The following is a 22,823-nucleotide window of genomic DNA, read 5'->3' on the forward strand; positions in this document are numbered from 1 at the left end:
GCAGAAGTTGTTGGCTTAGGGATGAAGGCTGAATTAAGGTTTTTTTATGGGGTAGAAACTTTAGTTCCTACAGACTTCTTCAGATTTCAGTTCCACTCCCTGCAAAGTTTGTAGAGACTCAGATAAAGTGGCTCTTAGCCAAGCTGGGAAGATGCAACCTGCCAAGTAGCTGTAGAGAGAGCAGGAGGATACGTTAAATTACAGACAGCTTTTGAAAATTTCAGAATGTCCTGCTGAAGCAAAACGATGGACCTTTTGAAAAATGTAAGGTGATCTGATTCTGCTTGTTAATTTCCAAAAATAAGAACGAAATTGGAACAGTCAATCCAATTATATTAAAATATGAAGTTATGCTAAGTACAGCATTGGATATGTATTTTTTCACTATAAATACACCCCCAAGGAATCATTCTATTTTTAAGTTGAACTTGGTATTATGATAATGTAAAAGAAGTCTATAATTTATGATTCCAATTGGAGGTGAAGAAATTTAACATGTCAGCTTCTCTATTCATTACCCCAGCAGTCAAGGCTAACAGGCTGTTCCTTCACCTTTGCTGTCAATCATTTAGATAGACCAATTATGGATTCAGTTAAAAAATATGTATCAAAGGAGAAAATGCAGCAGAATAAGGTTCAACATACTAATTTTTTTTAAAAAAACAGGTTTGTAAAGGTACATTTAGTCCTACGCTTTATGAGCTTCATGGCTAAAACTCTCCAACTATTACTCTGGTCTTTTTGAAGGTGCCATATGGACTAAGTTTAGAAGTGGTTCTCCAGTGTTTGTGTGTTGGAAAAGAGCTGATGACAGCTGACAGTCACTTCTTGTACTATATAGAAACACTGCCTAGCAGGTTTGTTTTTTTTTTTTTAAAAAAGGGAATAGGTGAAACATAAAGTCGTTTGGGTCTTGGTTGTGCAGAGCCATTCACAGACGCTGAAAAAAAAAAAAGTGCATTCTGGCTGAGTTGAGATTGCTGTTAATTTTAAGCATTAGTTCTTGGAGTTTTGAGCCTTAAGGTCTCCAGTGCAGCACTTCTTTAGCACTGAATTTAGAGGGGACTCTTTCCTTTTAAGATGTAGGATATAATTGCATTGACCTCTGTTCTGCCAGTACTAAATATTCAGTGTGCTCCAAAAAAATTCCACAGAACTGGAACTGGAAAATCAGATTCCTTATTGAGATGCATAAATATAGTCACAGGTCTAGTAATCTTGTTTTAAAGCAGCAGCATTCCTTCGGGGTAAGTTTATTATGACAAAATATACATGGCCAAACTTAAATATAGTTAACCTAATATGACCGGACTGATTTGGAGCAGAGGTAGGTCAACACTAAGTGCTTTTGAAAATCTCATCCTTGCTCTCTAGAGATTAAGGCTACGAGTGCAGAGTATCAGCCTAAGTCATGCTGAAGAGGCAGAAGGGATGTTTCGCAATGGAGAGAAGCTTCAGCTGGAAAGAAGGAGCCTGAAACAGACCAGAAGGGTAAGAAAGATCTGCAGCCAGATGGGGAAATACCCAGCTTTACCCAAGGCATGAAGCTTGGAAGTTAACCTGCTTGGTTGCATCTGTGACTCTCTGCTACTGGCAGTGTGTGTATATGGGCAGACTTCCTGGTTTTGAGTGGGTAGGGGCATCCTCTCCTTTCATGTTTTGAGCAGTACTGCTGCACCGAGGGAGTACAGATGAAAAACCTGAGGTTGCCGGCCCCAGTTTTCTCTTTGGTTTTACCTTCTTTAAAAAAAGACTTGTTGCAAATGCAGTGTCCTTGGGATTTTTAACACTTGCTGGAATCTCACAGCATGGGAACTAATTTTTGGTGTAACATTTTAATTTTATTACCTAGAAGTCCAGTACTATTTTAGGCACTTGAGTGAATGGAGTCTTGCTGTTGCACGTGGGAAGAGACTTGAGGACTCTTCTCTTGTATCTCTGTGAATAGTACATGCAAGTGATTAAGGAGTTAAGGAGTTGAAAACATAAGGTCTGGCGAGGCCATGGAAAGAGTATTGACACCCTTTGGATGCATGGCTTTCTACTGAAATAACTGGAGCTGTTTTTTTGAAGTGGGTCTGAGTTTGGCTCTTAGATCACATGGATGTGATAAGAGATTTGGCCCGATCCAAGCCATGCAGCGTCAGTCCCTTTGCAATCAATGAGGTGACTTGTTCTAATACCTCACCCTCAGGTGATCTCGCTCATCGCTAGTGCTTCATTCCACACACGTCCGGCCAATGGAGGTCCTTCCATCAGCCGTGGTGTCCCAGCATGAGATACGTGCAGTCTGCTGGTGCCTTCTCTCCTCTCAGTGCCAGCTGTGTTATCACAAGCCCCCAGAGGAAGGCATTCTTCCCAGTCTCTATAATATTTAGAGTCACTTTGTCTCCCCTTATAACTATTGCAGTTTATTCAAGTGACAGACTGATTTGCCGATGAAACTTTCTCTTGGACCACGTGTTTGCAATTTTAAAAGCAATTTCTGCTTTAAAAAAAAAATAAATCTAGCATAAGCAGTAAGTTTAGCCCTTAAACTGCAGCAGCATGGTGCCTTTTGGAAAAGCACACAGCTGCTTTATGTATAACATGTGTCTGAGTTAAACCTCCTGGGTTGCTTTCCGTGATCAACACTTTTATGTAGGAACACAGACATCTCAATGAGTGGATCTAAACCCTTTGAGACTGACTTTTGCATGTCCATACTATATGGAGCCTCCAAAAGACTGGAAAGACGTTTTGTCGGTGTCTGTGTATCACTGGGTTGGGCCTGGCACTTATATATATATAAGAAAAAAACACTGCAGATGCTCGAGACAGAGGATGGGAAAGAAGCAGGACATTGAGTAAACAGATGGGGCGGGCCAATGTTAAGAGCAGGATGGTTATGATAAGGGTAATGTGCAGAAGTCACAGTACATCAGCTGGCTAATCAGTGCCAAATGATTTGTGGGCATCTCAGCAGAGGTGAGCGTTGAGGAGGTTTGAAGGAGAATGGTGTCATGGCTCTGCATATTTGTACTCTTCACCTGCAGAAAGAGGGACTCCAGGAAAAACATGAAGGTTATTACTTCAGTGCTGCTTCTCTACATATTTTTATATATTCATCTTTTTCTGTATTCTTTTTCTCATGCATTTTTTCTTTCTTTTTTTAAATTCTTTTTTCTTCACATTCTCTACAGTGTCTCTAATGAGACAGGGTGATTGTGGGCCCAGATGCCCTGCTGCAAATGCCATTTTTTAAACCAGCTGAGAATCTGGCCTAATATTTAGCAGTCGCTTAGTACTTTCATCTTCAAAGTACTGTGCAAACATTAATTAATTCTGCTAGGGAGTGCACAAGAAAGTGCTGCTGGAATAGTTATGCAGACTGCAAAGCTGGGAGAGATGGCAAGGACAGTGTTGCTGGGCTTGGGAGGTCTATACTTACATACATAATTCGGCAAAGGGCCCCACAACAACTGGTTTCTTGGGAGAAAAATCTCCTTAGGTGCCTGTTTTTTCCATTGAGTGGGTGTCTCCCTGCTGCTGCTGCCCTGCTTAGGGAGATGGGTGACCTGGGATTTCTGTGCCCACAGCCACCCCTTCAGATGGGTTTAAGCTTTCAGAGACAGTCACTTCAACAACCATGCAAATGCTCTGCAGATGCTGGGTGCTGAGGCAGAGAGAGGCCGTGCAGAAGTCAGGGCTGCAGTTGCATGCTTTTCACTTGGAAAATGTATAAACTGCTTCCAGCACATGCAGATTTGGCAATGCCCCACACTTGTGGCTCTTTGCATATGCAAAACCATTTTGCCCACGCAGACGTTGGCTTTGGCAGGAGTGAAAAAGCACAGCAGAGCTTCAAAAAGGACTGTGAGAAAGCCTTTCACCTGCTCTAAGGATAGTGTCAGCAGCCTTCGGCGTGGGCTGCGGTAACCTGCACTGGAGAGGATGAGGAGTGCTCGTACATTCCCTGCTGTTGGCTCAGCACAGGCAGGACAGCGGCAGCTAAGGAGCAGCAGCAGCAGCATGTCAAGCTGGCGCAATTGCCAGTGTCTTCCAGCTGCACACCTAACTCCATCTGGCACGAGGCGATCAACGCTGCCCGTGCTTTGAGTCTTGCCTGGAGCACTGCTTTTGAGCGAAGATGCAACGTCACAATATTTTAACACTGAATCCACTCAACCAGTCATTATATTATTAAAAGGAGCTTTTAAATGGTCATGCCTGCTGATGCCGAATTATTAGCAGTGAGCCACGCAAGCCTTACGTGACGTGTCTAATGCTGTATCAATCAATTCCAGGTCAAAATAGGCATCTAGGGGTGAGGGGGTATGCAATTTGTTGGTATTATGAGGGTAAGTTGGAGTGGGAGTGCTGATGGGACCAAAAGGAAAGGCAGAGTGATGCTTGCCAGAAAATAGCACAGCTGTAAAGAGATTTTGCTCGTTGGATGTCTGTCGGGGATTGGATGCGAATCTATGCTTTGGTATGAAAGCTGGAGGCGAGATGTGTCTTCATATTGAGTGGAAACAGGTCTTTGAACAAAAGACAGATTCAGGTTGATGGATAGGAGCTGGGTTTTGTCTTGACTTTGCTGACCTTGCTCAGATGAGGAGGTGGGGGGAAGCATTAAATGTCGTGCACAACTCATTTAATAGCACTTAACACAATGGCAGTTTGTAGAAGCTGTGCAAATGCATTTAGAAAAAGTATATTTCTTTTATCTGAGGTGAAATAGGTAGATAAAATGTTCCTGACTGCAGGCTTGCGTTCAGATCCACAGGTACCTACTGATAGTTTTCCAAATTTATTTTTCAAGTTGGTGAGTTAAGAAGCTGAGGAAAGAGAGATCACGACCGAGGCAGTTACTTTTCCAGTGTGCATGGTCTATCCATTTAAGGTAGTAAAATTATATCTAGAGCTGCACAGTTTTTAATTTCCCACTCTTCCTAAGACTTCAGTAGATTAACGAGCTCAGAAATATTTCTTTTTAATCTCAAGATATTACCATGCCAAGGTTTGCATGAAAGGTGAGGCTGGATCTCTTGAGGCTCACAAGCTGTAATCAGAGATGTTTATATGAAATTTTAGTGTTCCATCATATCTTACCATCTCAGGAGTGAAAAAATAAACTTAATGAACCTAGATCAGGCAGATTTGCGATGAAGTCCCAAAGAAGAGAGAGGATTTGCAAGTAGCTGTGATTTTGTTGTGTGATTTTAATTTTATGGGCCCCTGTTGTTCAACGTTTTCTTCAGAGTAACTAAGAGTTGCATTAAATATTAAACAAACGGTGTGATGATTCATAAAGAGGGTCATCAGCTCCGTATGTGAGTTAGAAATCTAATCTCCAGCTGGTTTCACTATAATCCATGTCATATGTCCAGGATCAGAGAACTCCAGTGTCTTCAAATAATTAGTTAGTGATCAAAACAGAAAAAAAATTCCATTGAAACAATTTTCTCTTAGAAAAGGCTGTTTCTTCAAAACAAAATTGCTTGTTAAAGCTTATCAATTTTAATGGCATTTTCTTTTGAGCAGAAGTAAGACAAAAATAATTTGGAAAATGTCAGAATGTCTTCTTGTTATTTGCAGAATTGATAATTTTTTTTAGTGTAAAATGACTTTCATTTAGAGTTGTAACTCTTACTCTGTTTTAATAGGAAAAGAAGGCAGTAAGGCTTTTTCTTTTCATCTAATGTAACTTATTTTAATGAACCTAGAATGACTTTCTTTCTAGAATGTTGTTTCACCAAAAAGGAAAACTTGATTAGCTTTTTCCTGATATCTATATATAATTTTAATACTAGTTCAGGTTAGGGGAAAAAAAAAATTAAAATCTCCAAGTCTTTTCTTTGCATTAGGAAATTAATTGTTCCCCTACTTCCCCCTGGAGCCCTGGAGAAATACCTGTCAGCCATTCATCTCTGAGACAAATATGCTGAGGTTTTTCCCAGGCCTTGCAGAGATTGCATCCTCCTTTGCATGACAATTACAAGACAATGCTGGGGGATACCACGTGAGTCAAAAAAAACTTGTCCATTGATTATAGCAGTCATTCACAACACAAAACACACACACACACACACGCACATAAAGGTCCAGTGCTCATCCGCAGAGTTTCCCAAGAGGTTTTCCTATGTTGCAGGTGGCTTTCAGCCTGCACACGGATGCACACATGGAGTGTACATGTTGGCTCAGTTGCATCTTGACTTTGAGCTATAAAAGGTTTTCATTTGGGGCATTTGGAGACTAAGTATTGAATCTACACTCAAGAAGTACTGTGGAGGCAGTGGAAGTGCGGGTCCTGTTGTGGTGGGGTAGGTTACTTCTAATTAAGGAGTGTCGCTGTTGCATTTAGTTGGTCAACTCATGAAGCAGGTCATAGCACATGCTTGAACTTCAGAAGTGGGCATATGGATGCACACAGAATTAAAGTTTTTAACACCTATAGTGTCTACAGACCTTTGAAAATAACAACTGTACTTAGTTTCTTATGGATGAGGGCTGTCTGTCTTGGTGTGTGGCTTGGGTCTTACTGCTTTGTTCAGAAAGAAGTAGGGTATAATGTTTCCTGTCCTTGTGCCAAGATGGTAGAGTAGGAGAGCTGGTGGAATGGGATCTGTGGGCTTACTGGTCCAGCTTCCCAGTCAGGGCAGGACTGTTGTCTGTGTGAGACTAACTCAGCAGTGGCTTTGTTTAACTGTATCTTAAGAACCTCCAAGGGTGGAGATAGCACTTTCTCTCTCTGATGACGTGTCCCAGGGTATTGAGTGCTTAAAATAAGAGAAATGTGTAGATTGAGTAAGTTTTGGGGGAGAAAAAATAAAGCCTAATTAAAAAAAAAAATAAAATTAATCTGCTTAACTGTGTTAAAAAGATGCAATTAGGGAAGCATGCAAATGGTTACGCAAGCAGAAGTTTGGTATCTAATTGTAAATTAGATAGACAGCTGTGGGATATCGATAGACATATGGCAGGAATGTAAATAGTTTGCTCGCACTTTAGTGACATCCTGGAAAGCTGTGTGTAAACTTTCTGAAGTGAAGAGAGAAAAGATGATTTCCTGGAAAAGAGAGTTCTCGAGAGAAATAATCACTAATAAATAATCTGTGTCCCTCTGGAAGGCAAAAGTTTCATTTTGGCACTCGCTTAAAAAGCAGCCTCTAATCAGACTGCATTTTCTCATTTGGCTGACGAGCACCAAGCAAGCTGGAGAAGGCACCGGTTGCATTGTGTAGCTGGAGCCATCGTAGATCAGAGCTAGCTCCTCCATGGGACCTGCCTGCTGATTTCAGCATAACTTCCTGGCAGATGCTTTGTGTCTACCAGGATTTAGGGAAGATGACAAAGAGGAGGATAAACAGTTGAGTAATTCCAAGAGGGAGTATCAGATTCCAGAATGTAAATTCATGGGTCAGTGGCCAAAACTCCTCATTCTTCCACCAAACCGAAGGCAAGACTTGCTGGCATACCAGCTGTAGGGGTTGCTGCTACTTATGGTGACCTTTAAAATAATATCCTAGTGGAATGCAATACTATGAGGCACTAATTTTGGCTTATTTTGCAAGCCAGCAAAGCTGTCTAAGTATTTAATGCTCTTTCATTAATAGTTGGCCATCATATGTTTTGCTTTGCATAAGGTGATACTATTGAGGCCATAAAAATTCCCGATTTAATGATAGCTAATGTTGGTTCTCATATTATCTAAAAGATGCAGCAAGAGTAAACCTTGAATAGCACGCTTGATTTCTGGATGGCTGTCTAGTGACTTACTTCTTACATAATTCTTGTAAAGTTTGCACTGGGCCAAATTCTGGCCCTGTTGAGGTCAACAGTAGCTATTCCGGTTTACTTTGTTGGGATCATGCATCTGCCTTAGGGATGGATTTCATTCCCATAGCTTGTTAATAGTAATTTTAGTCAAAAGGTCCAGACTTACTTAGCAGCTTGATGTTTTTTGTTTTTTTTTTAAATAAGACAATTTCTGAAGGATGCAAAGAAGCTTTTATGGATTGGAAGCAGTGAAAGGAGAGCAAGGAAAATCAAAGAAATTCAGACATCAGTTATGTTTCAAAAGTACATTTCACAAGGGAGTTTTCTTTAACTTTCCTTCAAAGATGACATGATGGAAAATTCGGTTATTAATCAATGGTGCTATCTCTCTGTTGGGTTGAAGAAATTTTCTTTTTTTTTTTAAATGAAGATTAACATCTGGTTCAGTATACAAAGAAGTTTTAGAACTGTAAAACTTTAAGTAACCATAACTTAAAGTGCGTGGAGGATTAATACAAAAAGAAAAACACTTCGAGTGTTCTTGAAGAGGTGAGCTTAGCCTGTGTAGTCATAGTTATGTCATTGGTATATCCTTACTGAATAATTGCAAATATATAGTGCAAATCAGTCCCTGGAATCAGCAGACATACAAATATACTATAGGGTGTTTTATTACAGCAGAGGTCGAGAATTGCAAAACCAATTTTCCATAGAAAAATTACTTTAATACTATTTGAGTGCCATGATTTGGTTAATTTGAAAAGCTGTAAGTCAAGCTGTTTGCTAATGTTCCTAGCAGACCTCTTAGTTCTACATTTATTTATAAAGGCCTAATTTATAATAGAAATTATGCCCAGTGCTTCTAAATAAGAAATTGGAATATTTCTTATGGGGGGTGTGGTGTGTATATTTAACCAGATAATTTTCCCCTCACAAAGTAGGAAGGAGTGGCTCTTATGAACCATGGAATCATAGAATGGAAGAGATTGGAAGGGATCTTGAAAGATCACCTAGTTCCAACACCCCTGCCACGGGCAGGGACACCTTCCACTAGACCGGGTTGCTCAAAGCCCCATCCAACCTGGCCTTGAACACTTCCAGGGATGGGGCAGCCACAAACTCTCTGGGCAACCTCTTCCAGTGCATCACCACCCTCACAGTGAAGAACTTCTTCCTTACATCTAATCTAAATCTACCCTCTTTCAGTTTAAAACCGTTACCCCTCACCATATCACTACACTCCCTGATAATGAATCCCTCTTTAGCTTTCCTGTAGGCCCCCTTTAGGTACTGGCAGGCTGCTATAAGGTCTCCCCAGGGCCTTTTCTTCTCCAGGCTGAACAGCCCCAACTCTCTCAGTCTGTCTTCACAGGGGAGGTGCTCCAGCCCTCTGATTGTCTTCGTGGCCTTTCTCTGGACTTGCTCCAACAGGCCCATGTCCTTCTTATCTTGGGGGTCCCAGAGCTGAATTGCAGCACTCCAGCTGGGGTCTCATGAGAGTGGAGCAGAGGGGCAGAATCACCTCCCTCAACCTGCTGGTCATGCTTCAGCAGTCATTGCTTTCCAAAAGTTACTCCGAAAGGTGAGAAGAGATCTCTATTTTCTCCTTTATCGCAGCACATTTCTGATTTGGTTTGCAGCAAGCAGACGACCTTGCAGTGAGTCCATGGCCATAATACCGTGGATGGTTTTTCCCCTTGACTGGACTTTGGTATGTCAATAGCTCCCAACTGCTTTCTCAAAACACTTCTGTATTGGTGTTTCACTAAAAAATAGGAAGTTATGCCCCTGTTAGTTGTGGTGGCGCTTTTGGCATTTTAATGGCAGGTCATTGACCTTTTAATGACTCCGCAAGCTCTGTTCTGCTCCAAATGAGCCTAGAGAACAACATGATGAAAATGTCATCGCGTCCATGTTTGAAATTATTTGCTATGGGAGAGGTACCTGGTAGCATTGGGTTGTTTTCAGACTGTCATTCTGACTGTGCATTTTAGTGCTGGATGCTGGAAGCTAAATAGGTCCGGATTGTAAGTGGATAAACCATCTTTTCTTCTTCTGGAAAGACTGGTTAAGATTTTTGTTGGTGGGTTTCTCTGGGAAGGCTAGATAAAAGTTCATGCAGGTAGAAGAAGCCTGATGCTTTCTTTCAGTCTTATGAAGCCATAAGTAACTATGTTATTTTCTACCGTGTCATTCTGCACTTACGTGGCTAAATTGTGTGGTGCATCGGGCCCTGAAAGGATGCTTAGGAGTGAATTCCTAAAATACTAAAACCTTTTTTTCACCTGCTGCAGATGGAGCATTCATTCTTTGCATCCTCCATGGGCTTCCCTGTAGTGAGGCTTGCCCATCTTCCCAGTCTCTTGTTTTCCATCAGTGTGGATATTTGGGTGACTATCTTCTCTCTTCTCCTCTCCCATCCCTAACTTTCTTCTCTTCAAATCTGTATCCTTCTTGACTCCCAGGTGTGACTGATATGCAGCTCTGTGAAAAAAGGAAGTTTTTGTATGAGGTTTTGTTTGACAAAAACCATAGCTGATTATTACTTGCCTGCTTGAAAGTCCTCTTAGGTGTTTTTCAGTGCTTCAGCAAATACGCGGTCATTATATTCTTCTTCTGTCTTTCTCTGTCTTTCTGGTCTGAGTCCCTTTTAGCCATGCTGAACGGCACCATGCCACCCCGGGAGCCTGTAGGTCCTGTGTCCCATTGGGAGGATTCCCTGGCCCCAGTAAGGAAGATGCTAACTGGCAATGAGATGAGATCTCTCTGCTGGGAGATGCCCATTTCTGCCTCAGCTCCAGCCCTGTCCTGTTGGGGCTGCCCTAAGGCTTGTGAGCTGAAACTGTTTTCCAGTAGCAGAAGGGTAGAAAGGGAAGGGAATTTAGCTGATGCAGAAAACGTTAACTTTTTTTGGAGGGGATTGGAAAAATAAAAAAAAGAAAGGCCACTTATAGTAAAGACCATGCAGAAGAGTTTAACGTGGTTCCTCCAAGGTTGGCTCATGCTATCCTGAAGTAGGTGGTCCTTTCCAAGTACTGTGTGGCTTTTCCCCCACCGGCTGGGCTCCCTGCCTGACTGCTTTCCCCGAGTTGCTTTGCATCTGTGTGACTTCCATGCTACCCACTGGTAGATGAGCAAAGAGATGTTTTATCAAGGGAGCATGAGCTAGCGGAGAAAATGGAGCATTTCAATGCTGCAGAAGCACTGTAGTGGACAAACTGATAGAAGACTGTTTCCAAGATAGTTGTGACTTGTTTTCAATCTCTTTGAAATAATCCCATTAGTTTTCCTGGTGGGAATTTTGGTTTTGCTTAATACTTTTTCTTCTTGGAGTTTTGATGAAATGTCAAAATTTGTGGAGCTTTTCTAGCTAGCTCAGTTTTTGCCCTTTCTGGAAAGACCGGGGTAGAGATAGAAGCAAAGTCAGAGGCCCTGTCTTGCCTTTTTGCAGGCTGGAGGCATCATTTCTGGCTAGAAGATTAATGGTGTACAACTTTTTCAGAAAAGCTTAGCATTCAGAAGCTCCTGTTATTCCTGCTATGTGTGGCACATTTTGAAAAATTGGCCCTGACTGGAGAAGTTGAGAACTTTTAAAAACTTATCCCTGAATCATTCTACCTATTTCAAAAGCCTGGACTTTCTTTCTTGAATAATACACTAACCTGCTGAGAGAGAGTTAAAAATATGAATTAGAAAATATCACACACACACACACACACCCCACCCCCCCCAATATATAACTTTCTGCAGTGGCAGTTCCTGCTGGCTGGTTGTCTTGATTAACCTATTTTCTGGATTGGTATAACTTAAGTTTGCATACAAATTACATGTTTACTAATGTACATTTTTTCCCCCATTGTTTTGTATTGACAGAGACTTCACCCTCTGGGCTTGCCATGTTTCACTCTCTCAAGTATTGAGGAAAGCTCAAAAGTCTTTCCCATACTTATTCTCCATTTTAAAATGAAAATGTTACATGCTGAAGTGGAGGAGCGCAGTCTTCTTTAATGCAATGTGCAGTTTGCACTCAGATCACTTGCTCCTGTGTATAATTTATACATGAATCATGAATTACGTTTGGATTCTCAGGAAGCAAAAATAAATTGGGTAGAGCCACATCCAATTATGTAATGAATTCCTCATGGTAAAATTTACAGCAGGGATGTTGCAAAGTGGAACACTGATAAAAGATTTCCGAAAGATTTGTTCAGTGTCTCCCAATAAAATTAAGCCTCTGTCCATTTTAGGCATAGAAGAGCCATTTTGATTCAAACAATAAAATATTTAAATGTGCATGGGTTTGTTTTTCATTGTAGCTTAAGTACCAGTGCATAGATCAAGCAGGAGAAGAAATACTTGATAGTCTTACTGAACAGAAGCTCTTTCCCAACATGTTGTAAAGAACCTGCAACAGAACTCTTTTTTATGGCTCTAAAAGCACCTTCTAGGCTGCATCTAATGGATTATGTTTTGAGGAGCTACTTCCTGACCCTGAACTTGACTTTTTAACTCGCTGCTGAACCCTGCCTTACTGGGCAAAATACGGCTCATGAGCTTTATAAGGCAAGCAACCAACCAGTGACACTGTGAGAAGAAGCATTGGTAATTTCACCTGTGTTTGTGGCATTGATTTCTTTTAATAGCTTTTTGTTTGCATTTCCTCCCACATGTTTCTCACTGTGCCTTGACCTGTTGCTTTTGATTAATTTTTCAGTCAATACTCGTAGCCTGGGCTTGGGCTGTGTTCTGCAGGTGTTTTTCTGAGCAGCATATCCGCGCTCTTTCCAGTAGGACATTCTTCTTCAAAACTCGTAACAGGGCTCCTAAAAGCTGCATATCAGTTGCAGCTGAAGGGCGAACAGGTGGATACATCCATGCCGTTTGTATTAAATAAATCTTCTTCTGATGCTGCAGCTCATATTAGAAAAATTTCGTGACGGTGACCAATGACTTGTACCATAGAGATATCAATAGCTATTAAGGGAACACTTTCCTTTCTTTGCTTCAAATTTCTGGCCTCAGCAAATCTTCATGCTACTTTGCACCAAAAATCCATGTGTCTGCCCCGCGGGGAGCCAGCTCCTGTGTGGGAAGCAGGATAGCAGCATCCCAAGAGTTTTGCTTAGCCATGTGCTATCTTCAAAGCTTAGGTTTTATAAAACCAGAAGTCCAGAGATAGGCATTTGACTAAGGAAGATGTTTTATTTTCCTAGATGTCGTGGTTTAACCCCAGCCACCAACTAAGCACCATGGAGCCACTCACTCACTCCTCCTCCCTCCCAGTGGGATGGGGAGGAGAATCGAAATAAAGAAGTAAAACTTGTGGGTTGAGATAAGAACAGTTCAATAACTAAAATAAAATAAAATATAATAATAATAGTAATTGTAATGGAAGGGAATATAACAAAAAAACCCAAAAAGAAACAAAACCCAAGAAAAGACAAGTGATGCACAATGCAATTGCTCACCACCTGTTGACCGATGCCGGAGCAGTGATCCGCCCCTCCCGGCCAACTCCCCCCAGTTTATATACTGAGCGTGACGTTCTATGGTATGGAGCATCCCTTTGGCTAGTTTGGGTCAGCTGCCCCGGCTACGCTCCCTCCCAGCTTCTTGTACACCTGCGTGCTGGCAGGGCATGGGAAACTGAAAAAACCTTGACTTAGGATAAGCACTACTTAGCAATGACTAAAACATCAGTGTGTTATCAGTATTACTCTCACTTTAAATCCAAAACACACTGTACCAGCTACTAAGAAGAAAATTAACTGTCTCCCGGCCAAACCCAGGATACTAGTTGAGCAGAACATCTTAGCAGCTCCCATGGCTTAATACCATTTCATTGATTAATTTATTTATTAGATTGACTACATGAAATGTTGAAGCACACCTATGCAAGGGAAGAGCCTGGGACTTGCACTTCTAATTACTACAGGTTTCAGAGTTTCCTGTGGTGGTTTTAGTTTTGCTGAATGCTTTAAGGGTAAAGTCTTGGCCTGCTCTCAAGATGATGATGGGAGGTTTGCCATCATCCCCACCAGGCTGAGGATTTCCCTGAATAGGATTAAAATGGATATGTGGCCTGATAGAGTTCCAGGTCAGAGCGAGAAAGAAAACACCCTGACTCCACACAAAAGCAGCCTTAAACTCTTGGGCCAAGAGTTCCTGCATGGCCTGATGTCACCTCTCTTGACAACACCCACATGGTCCCCTGGAAGAGGGTGCTGGCTCTCAGGGGTCAGCTGTTCCCGCTGCCTCGGTCCCCATATGGCCGTATGGGAAGGTGCAGGAGGCATGGTTGGGGTGACCTCAGAACTTCCTAACCAGAGAGCATGGTCTAAGCAGCCATTTGGGTGACTATAATCTGTGGTTTGCAGGAAGGGCTTTGTAATGGGAACATTACCAAACAAAAAGGCATGTCTTATGATGGGCTTTTCCAAAACACAAACTGAATTATTCCATTCCCCTACGGTTCCTTAGGTGATGACAGAAGTCCAATTTTATCCCCTCTGATCAAAGCAATCTTTGACAGGGCTGTTCTTCAATATATAACTGGTCCAAATCATATTGAATTTTATACCAGGCGATTTCCAGCTGGGCAGGTCAGAATGGAGCTGATTGGAGTTGGATGCTTGTGCTCACAGTTCTGCTCAAACAATGGGCTTCGTGAAGGTGTCCTGAGTGAATGCTTTTTTGGACATCAAAAGCTAAACCAAAGTCAAGCCAAGCTATGTAGTTCCTGTGAGTTTACAGCTTTCCCCATAGTCTTAGCTAAGCAAAACTTGATTTTTTTTTCCAAGTGCCAATTCAAGCTGAGACAATAATTAGCTACTTGTTTGTTTGTTTGTTTGTCACCTTGAAGGAAGAAAGGTCAAATATAGTCAGCCTGAGAACTACTTGGCCTTTCCCCCTTGAAGCATTTAATAAGATTTCTCATGTAATGTAAAAAAGAGATAGTACTTTGAATACGGCAGTCAGAGCTGGCTGGAATGGCTTATCCATTTAAGACTTTTTTTTCCCCCCTCCTTTTATTTCTTGTTGGCTTCATAGCCCAATTTGTATTTTTTCTGAAAATGTGACATGTTTAAACAATTAACCCTTCTTGCAGAGAATAGGCAGGTTTTTTTCGTTTTGTTTTTGTTTTGTTTTTTTTCTTTTTCAGAAGGGAAAGCTATAAATCAGCACAATGTACAAATAAAAACACTGCTGCCCAGGACAGTACGAGGCACTTTAGAAAATGCCCAGAATGAAAGTCTTACAGCTTGTGCATCTTTTTTTTTTTTTTTTTTTTTTTTTTCCCCAGGAATACATACATAAATGTTGTATGCATAGCTCTTTGAAAACAGACTAATTATTTCTTGATTTTTGCAATATTTTTTCGCCTGTCTCTCCTGGTTTTTTTTGTTCTGTTTTGTTTTGTTTTCCTTTTTTCCCTCCCAGAGGACAGGCTTGCTAGATAACTGGAACTGTATGTGTTAGGCTGTGAGCTTGGTTCAGTGATTTTCATGATCGGAAGCAATTGCGAGGAGGAAGGAGGCCATATGCATGGGTGGGTTACAGACCAGGCTTGCTGCATGTCACAACAGCTGAAAAACACTGAACATATATATATATATATTTTTCCTTCAGTCATGTCGTAGTTTGTTGGAGTTACATCTGGGAGGATGCTTCCCTTACTCCCTCTCCTGTGGTGCAGTGGTCCCTCTGCCTGCATAGGGACGGCCACTGAGTTTCTTTAAAATCCCAGTACAATTCCTCTCTGTGCCCAATGGACTGAGCTACCCTGTGGGTATCTTTTACCTACGTGTATATACTCATGCACGGTTTCAGGTGTGCATTAAACCAAGAAAAGAGGCTGAAACAGCACAGTGGATTTGCAGTATTACCTCTGTCATGGTATTAAAACTGGATTTTTTCTGAAATTCCTTTCCCCTGTGTGCTGTCCCATCCATTTTATCTCCCAGACAAACTGGAGTTTGTAACTGCTTCTAATCCAGGTCTTCTTGCTGTCATAACTTTTACTAGTAATGCAAAGCCCCAGAGGGGATTAGCCAACCTGAACATTTCAAATTTTAAACTTCAGTAAGTCTTGAGTTATAAGTAGGGAGAAAAAGCCTTTCTCAGTTATTTTCAGATCAACTTACTATCTGCCCCACCATACCTTCCTTTCTCCCTCCTGCGGTAAAACTGTTTTTTTTTGGTGAATGTAGAATGAAAACCTTGAAGGGAAAATCTTTCTCATCCTTCCAAGGCATGGAGAGACAGCGAAGCCTAGAAAATGCCAGGACACACGAAGGATTTTTCAGAGTCTCCTGTGTGGAGAAATACTCCTGTGGACCCTGACCCTAACCAGCATCTTGCAGTCACTAATCGTACCTTACTTTTAGATTGGGCACCTAAACCTGCTGGATATAAAGAGGAGAGAGTTGAGAGTCTCAAGATTTAAATCGTAGAAGCTACTCTCTAAAGCAGATATGGTATTTTACAAAGGTATCAAAAGCCAGCAGATCTCGTTTGTAGCAAAAGCTGCTTGGTGACAAGTCGCTAAAAAAAGGTCATTTTTATGATGGTTTCATTTCGATTTGTATACCTAAGTCACATCTGTGATGATGCAGAGGCATGCGGAACCAGTTGACTCTTTCCCAAAACCTGCTTCAGAAATGCAGCAGTACTTGGTGTCAGAAGTTAAGACACATACCTTAGCAAATGCCCATGGGCTGGAGTCTGTAAAAATGAAGAGAGGAAGACAGATTTACTGTCACACCTGGAAGGAAAAAAAAAACATTCTTAGGAAGTGGGGAAGGCAATAATGGGCTTACTGCAGTCAAAGTAGTGCCATGGGGTGAGGGTTTTTTTTTCAGTGGTGGAAATATATCAGTTTATTTCTGCATAGCACATTTGTATTCATGTTGCTTAACCACACCATTAAAATAGCAATTCAAAAGTCAATAATATTTTTAAATGTCAGACGATTGAGATTTCAGTTATTTCTTAGCAAAAGAGCTCCAACTGGCCCATGGTCTCGTAGGTGGGAATAGGGCAGGGTTATGTGGTGTTTATTTTATTTGTTTATTCAAAATAATTCAACATTTAAAAAAAAACAAAAGCCCTTAATGAGTAATTGATTCCAATAAGCATTTTTTTTTTTTTTTTTTTTGCTACATTGATTAGTTGCAATCCTATGAGATGGTATATGTTGAAGTGCACTTTCTGGTTCTGGCGATGTTTGCCTGTGATTTTGCATTTCATTTCCCTTCATAGTTAAGTTTAAAGTAATTGCAAACATTTTGCCAAGTAAATTGAAGAAGAGACCGTAAGGTATTTGGAGTCATTAAAATTGCAAAACCCATGAAACGGTTTGGTAGAAGAGGTTGGCATCAAAGGTACTCTGGCTGGTTGTGCCTGTATTTTCAGTGATCTTCTGTGAGTCATCAGTTTAATAAGGAGGAAAAGTCTGTCTGGAGTAAAAAGTAGTAAAAAGTAGCTGTCTGGTAAAAAGTAGCTAGAGGAACGTCTGGGTGATGTGGACTCATTGACCTGGTTGTGGAATAAAGCGTGCATGTTTGTTACAGCAGCCCTTCACCTGGCTTCAACACAGGTCTTATTTCTACTACGTCTTGTTCCAAGAGAGAGAATTAAGGAGTCCCACTTACTTGAGTAGGAGTAAATTTTAGTAAACAGTTCTCTACTTCATTAAAAGGAGTTCTGCATGTTCAAGAGTAATTTTATTTATTCTAGAGCAAAACAGGGTGTTGAGGAATTTCTTGGCTGTATGTCAAAAAAAGGGAGCAAGGAGGGCAAGAAACAAGTCTTATCCCATCCTTGGTTGTTAGTTCCAGTCAGCTTAAAATGTGCAAAATCAGATGTGGCGTATTGTTAGAAGCGTGGCTGTAATTTGCTTATGATACGTTAAAAACCAGAAACACCTCATGCTGCATTAGCTGGTGTTGATTGCCAGTTCCCTCCTGCATAAATGCCATTAGATGCCTAAAGTTACAAATTACTTTAATAACTTTCACAACTGATTGGTAATCACCCTGCAGTTAATGAAACAGGGAAAACACCTCTCGCTAAATGCATTGTCTTCATTTCTTCCTGCATAAGTTCCAAGGTGTAGAGATTATTTTCAACAAATCCCATGCTAGAAAGGTCATCTGTTAAGTTTTACTCACGTTCGCGTTCCTGTTTTCCTTTCTCAGTTCAAAAACATATATATACCCAATGCCCTGTTGTTTTCCCATGCCCTGTTGTCCAGTGTGGCTTTGTGCATACACTCCGGTGTTTGACTGCTGGTTACCTCCAAGGGGATCTTTGTAGTTCAGTGGAAGTGATGCCGAAGACAAGTTTGCCAGAGCTGTTCTTGCTGTGTGTCCATCCAGGCAGATGGAGAATCACACTGTGAACTCCTTAGAGCCTTATAAAACCATGTGAGCTGGAGAATCGCAATTCAAGATACTGGATTTTTTTTTTTTTTTTTTTTTTTTTTTTTTTTTTTGTTGTCCCAAAGTGGTAAGAGTTACAAGAATTGGCCTCTGGAAAAGTCCCATAAAATTGTAGCATCATTTAAGGATAAAATTAGTGGCCACTAGTAATGATGCAGGAATTAAATACATGGCACTGAACTGAGTGCAACACTTTACCTCTTGCTGTTGCTAGATTTCAGAGGCATTAATGTCCCTTAACAAACATCTGAAGGTAATTTCAAAGGGTGGGGGAGGTTAGAGAAAAGAGCACAGCAGTGTTTTATAGTTGAGATTGCCTATATATTAGACAGCTCTGACAGAGCGTGTAATTAATTTTTTAAGTGTTTATACTACAGAATAAATAACTAGTAATACATATGGCACATTTTAAATGTTTCAAGTGCACTGTAGTTGGGCTCGATGTTAAGATAGGGCTTTATTGTGGTTTTGAACAGAGTCGGTGTAGGTAAAATTGGCCATTTAGGGTCAGGTTTTCTCAAGTCCATTTAGCACACACTGAAGTGTCTAAGTTAGGTGGCCTGGTTTTGGAAAAGTCTTAACACCCAGGCTGTGTATCAGCAAAATTCAAGGGGGTGGTGGCGGTTTCTGCCATCCTTGCTGTCCTCAAAAAAAATCAGCTGATTTCTCCAGCAGTCTCTCTGCTGACAGTTAGTATCTAAATGGGTGCTGAGTGCTTTCGAAACTCTGGTCCTTAGCTTTTTATACGATCTATAATTTTATATGCAATGCATCTGAAGAAGAATATGTATGATTCATATACACATACAGGAACCAACACAGAGGGATAATTTTAATATAAATCCCAGTGCTGTCTGTTTGTTATGTTCTGAAATGTTGCATAGAATAATTCAAATATTTATAGATGGTAGTTCAGCTGGTGCTTTGCTTGCAGCATTTGCCTTTTTTCATGTCTCAGTTGAGCTGTTCTTCCTTCCTTCCTTTGCACTGAAAACATCGCCTGTGCCCAGCACTGTCCTTCTGCTTCATCCTCTGGAAACTCGAGCCGTAAAAAACCCCATATCTCAGGGTCTGGGGTCCCATTTTCTGCCCTGGTGACTGCAGCGATACCAAGGAGCAGGGCTGCATTTCTTTGCCACATGCTCCACCAGGAATGGAGGAGTCTTCTCTGCTTTCTATACAAAGTCCTTTTGGGGCTCCTGAGGCAGAGGAGTTTGTTTAATGGCTCCTTGTATACAGAAAATAAGTTATGACTATGCTAGATGTGAAGTGATGATTAGAAGGGTGTTAACATCTCCATTTTCATGCCTATCACACACAGTGTCTTGGCCGTGCAGTCCCGCTCTGGGGGGTTGCTTCGAAGCAGCTTCTTTGCACTGTAAAAAAAGGGGCTTTTTTCCTACCAGGGAAGCCCTGAGGTGCCCCGAGAAACTCTTAGGTTTGAGATGTGCCTGGAAGCAAGGCTGATACAATTACCCATAGAGATTTGCGTCTGTCATCAGCGCTGCGGGGGGATTTAGTCTACGTGTATAAAGTTGCCTGTTTAGGAAGTTGCACATTTTGCGTGTTTTTCTTTTGCTTGTCCTTTAATTCTTAACCGCCTGGCTGGGAGATAGAGAAGCAGTAAAGTTGTCAACATTGAGAAGCGTGTTGTAATATTAAAATGCTATAGTTTCCATTGAACAGATGATGGCAAGAAGTTATTTTAATGGGTTTGTTCAGAATTGTGCTTTCAAAGACTCTTAAATTATTGCAGACTGTGCTGCTGGGATACGTATGGGAAACAGCCATTTTAATTAGGAAGATACGCTTGGAAATGAAAAGTCATTTTTTAAAGGTAATTTCCTTCGTGAGTGTTTTACTGACCGCTTGAATTTATTTACCACACAGACCTAGCGATAAAATAGGTATTTATGGGTTAGTTTTTAATTAGAAATAATGGCTGGTAGAGTTGAAGTGATTAATCATCTTATCCATATAGGCTGCGGTAGTCCTAGTGAAAGACAGATGTACTGACAATTTAGAGAGTGATCTAACTGCATGTTTTGTCCTTAAACACCACCACCACCAAAGCAATCACGTTTTGACTTGGAAGAGGAGAAATCAGGCTGTTAGTCTAGCGGACTTCAGATGCAGATGACTAAAGAAATACCCAGCAAAGCTGGGGTTTTGGCCTTCTGGATGTCACTGACATTCATAAATAAGAGTAATTAAAAGAGTAATTCAGTGACGTGGCTTTATTTCTGCATGCAAATGGCACTTGGAGAGGGAGTCAACTGGTGATGACAGATTTATGGTGAGAGTATTTGTGACAGCAGGCTCGCTGCTGAAACGCTTGGGCAGATGCAAGTGAGTATCATTTCAGGAAGGATCAGAGATTTTTAATCAGCCTTTCCTTTCTTGGTTGAGAAGCGTGGGGATAGAAATTACAAGAAACCCAACTTAACAGCTTTAATGGCCTCAACAGAAAGAGGGTAAGAGTTTGGGGAGCATAACACAAGGAAAATTTTGCATGTAATGCCAGTTAGCTTTATTAAGCTGCACATTGAGTCATACGTTTCCTTTACCCTCTCTGCCCGAGGAGGTTTTTACTCCATATTTCAAAATGCAGCATGTAAGAAACAAGAGCCAGCGTGCGGTGTGGTATACTTTTTAGCATGTAAGAAGCAAGAGCCAGTGTGTATCGTTTTCTTGAAAGTAATGAAATGTCATGGCAAGTGCATGAAATAAATGTATTTTTATGTACTCATTTTAGAAACCAATGTAGTGATAAGATTCGGCTTTTTATTAAAGGGTCTTTCCAGAACTCTGTGTCCAAATGTGAGCTTGGCTCTGACTGCCACTAATGGCTCTACCTATTTTTCACTCTGAAGGTATGCTAATTATCTTTACAAGAATCAAGGCACTTTTTTCCTTTTTCAGTATCCATAGGAACCTGTCAGGGATGAAAAAGCCTGACATTTTGATTCCCAGCTTTTGTGTCCCTAATCAAAAATAAAGGCATAATAGACGAGAAGAAGCAATTTCATTCAGTCTTCTCATCACGGCAAGTTTTATGATTAGCCTGAATCCCACTGCATTTTATTAAATTATGCCTCTGTTTGAGTTTGCAGCATCGCTTCTTCAAGGAGAGCCTACTGCAGCCCAACTTGTAATAATCTGTGTTTTCTCATAAGCTCAGTGTTCACTAAGTGAGCTTGGAATTTCTCACTGGCCTGCCTAATTTCTGAGTTTGGTGCAGAAACCAAATCACCGCCTGCCTGCATGTTTCCCCCTGCCCCATGCTGCAGATTTGAGCCCGTCCTTGCTAATGTAGGCAAAAGAGAGGCAGGACTGCATCACACTGCTTGCTGATTTTGTTAACAAAACAGGCTTTGCAAAGCCGCTTAAATTCAATTTGCTTTTGGAAAATAAAAACACAGTGCAGCACGGTCCCCTGGGAGATTTTTCATGCCACACAGGTATATTTTCAGAAGTGGTAATCAAATATTCTGGTGCCGTACACACATGGTTTCTGGTTTAGCTGTGGTCCTTTTGTTTCGTTTGGGGTGAAAATGAATTACTGTTGTTGCTTGCCTATTGAAGAAGTCCATTCACAGGACAACCGATACGGTAAGCTGCTGTGAAAGTGCTGTTTATTGACTCGAAAACCAGTTGAAAGGCAGTTTTGTCATCCTCTAAAACTTCATGTGGCAGTTGATGTGTATAGCCAAAGCTCCTTCATCTCCGAGGGAGACCTGCAGCAGTTGATGCTGAGCCTAAGCGTGCGTGCGAGAGCTGCATCATCACTGATGGGATGAAAAGAGATTTACCATGTATTTCTCATTTCACTGCCTGCTCATCGGAAAAGCGCTGCTTTGTGAATAGCAAAAGTCCCTGGCATCAGGGTGAACGCACAAAAACTGGTGAGATAATTCAGTAGACATGTAAAAAAAAAGTCTCTGGGTCCATGTAGGTACAGCTTAATGGCCATAATGTTGCTAAGGTGTCGTGGTCATATTTATGTATTTATTTTTGTTCTACCTAACGTTGTCTGTGTCTGCCTGTAATGTTTTTCTACTGATTGTAGGCTGAGAACTTTGATTTACCCTTGTAGTAACCTTCCCAGTCTGATTTTTCTGGCAATTCTTTTCTATAAAGAGTCTTCTTTTAAATAAAACGTCTTGAATAGTCCTTTTGACTAAGGAATCCCTCATTTCCAAATGTGCAATGTTTCTCTTTGCCCAATGCACCCCGAATTCAGCAAGGAGATGGTCATTGATTTGTGTGCGGTGAAGGGCAGGTTTTGCTGGCTCCTAACTGTTCACATGACCGTGTAGGAGCGAGTGGCCTCACAAGCCATTTTCTTTTCAAAGGTCTTTAGAAAAAGCTGTGAGAGAGACTGCGTTTATTCATTAGACAGAGATCCTATTTGATAGTTTACAGCCAGTATGTATGAAGTAAGTATGGCTTTCATTAAAGAGGAGACATGTATTTTATCTCAGCTGAGGACTGGGGAAACATGGGCCATAAAGCCAATATTGTAATAGAGTCTCCCTTTTTAATAGCAAGCTGTGTGCTGCACTTCTGAAAAGCCTGGAGTTCTGGGGGCTGAGCTGATCAGAGCTCAGCATGCTTTTT

At 41.1% G+C, this 22,823-nt stretch overlaps 1 protein-coding gene across 14 annotated transcripts in view; it reads left to right on the forward strand.

The window, feature by feature from the left end:
• Positions 1 to 22,823, forward strand: part of ADGRL3 (adhesion G protein-coupled receptor L3) — a 525,365-nt gene that overhangs the window by 102,458 nt on the left and 400,084 nt on the right. Inside the window, exon 1 of one of the 14 annotated variants that reach the window (XM_049815199.1) lies at positions 1,392 to 1,491. The exons of the other annotated variants lie outside the window; for them this stretch is intronic. The gene's annotated coding sequence lies outside the window, so the exon portion shown is untranslated. Of the gene's footprint in view, positions 1 to 1,391; positions 1,492 to 22,823 lie in introns of those variants that run through there. 14 annotated transcript variants of the gene reach the window in all.

This window comes from Accipiter gentilis, chromosome 12, assembly GCF_929443795.1.
Source record: "Accipiter gentilis chromosome 12, bAccGen1.1, whole genome shotgun sequence".
Taxonomy (NCBI): Eukaryota; Metazoa; Chordata; class Aves; order Accipitriformes; family Accipitridae; genus Astur; species Astur gentilis.